This window comes from Amia ocellicauda, unplaced genomic scaffold (genome assembly GCF_036373705.1).
Source record: "Amia ocellicauda isolate fAmiCal2 unplaced genomic scaffold, fAmiCal2.hap1 HAP1_SCAFFOLD_101, whole genome shotgun sequence".
In the NCBI taxonomy this organism is placed as follows: Eukaryota; Metazoa; Chordata; class Actinopteri; order Amiiformes; family Amiidae; genus Amia; species Amia ocellicauda.
This window is the reverse complement of record NW_027102666.1, coordinates 15932-16828: the sequence shown is the minus strand read 5'-3', so window position 1 is coordinate 16828 and position 897 is coordinate 15932. Positions and strand designations below refer to the sequence as shown.

The 897-nt window shown below is 44.8% G+C and overlaps 1 non-coding gene across 1 annotated transcript; it reads right to left on the bottom strand.

Annotated features, from left to right (window-relative positions):
* Positions 1-374: 374 nt before the first annotated feature.
* On the bottom strand, positions 375-447 carry trnav-aac (transfer RNA valine (anticodon AAC)). Its single transcript has one exon. It is a non-coding gene; the product is annotated as a tRNA-Val (tRNA).
* Positions 448-897: the final 450 nt, after the last annotated feature.

The following is an 897-nucleotide window of genomic DNA, read 5'->3' as shown; positions in this document are numbered from 1 at the left end:
TTATTTTACAAAGCTTATAAATTATATAGGTTAAAAGTATTCTGAATGTTTTGATATCACACGCCATACCTACTGTTGTCTTCTACACCTTACGGTAGCAACAAATCTAACTACTGCTTTACTTTAACAATAATAATGACGGCGACCACGATGACAACAAGAACAACAACAACAACAACAACAACAACATCATCATCATCATCATCATCAGATTTTAATTAAAAGTGGCTACACCAGCGTTTACAATTTCAACCTGTCGACGGACGGACGCTCTGAGTGCATCGATTACGGGCACTCCAATGAAGAAAAGACACCCACCGCCTCCGGGGAACCACGAGGGCAAGCATGACGAAAAGGGCCAGCCCACAGTAGGCTGTTTCCGCCCGGTTTCGAACCGGGGACCTTTCGCGCGTTAGGCAAACGTGATAACCGCTACACTACGGAAACTGACACCGCTGCCTCTTGCTTCAAATGGTTACCGTTAAAGCCTGCTGGTAAAACGGGCTCAGGTGTTTCAGGTCGGCTAGGCTGTGAGATGTCGTCTGAAGTGCGGCGAAAGGATGCCATTTTCACTAACCTGTTTGGCATTGCTAAAGGGCACATCAGGACACTTCGGAAACTCTTTTAAAGGCAGGACGCCCTGCGCTCTGACAGTGCCTGCACTTAGCCCAACAAGGTGATGCTGAATGGCTTGTTCAAACGTCTGGTGGTCTTCCTTCACCACCAGACTATCAGAGCTATTGTGCCTTCTACACCTTACGGTAGCAACAAATCTAACTACTGCTTTACTTTAACATTAATAATGACGGCGACTACGACGACAACAAGAATAACAACAACAACATCATCATCATCAGATTTTAATTAAAAGTGGTTACACCAGCGTTTACAATTTCA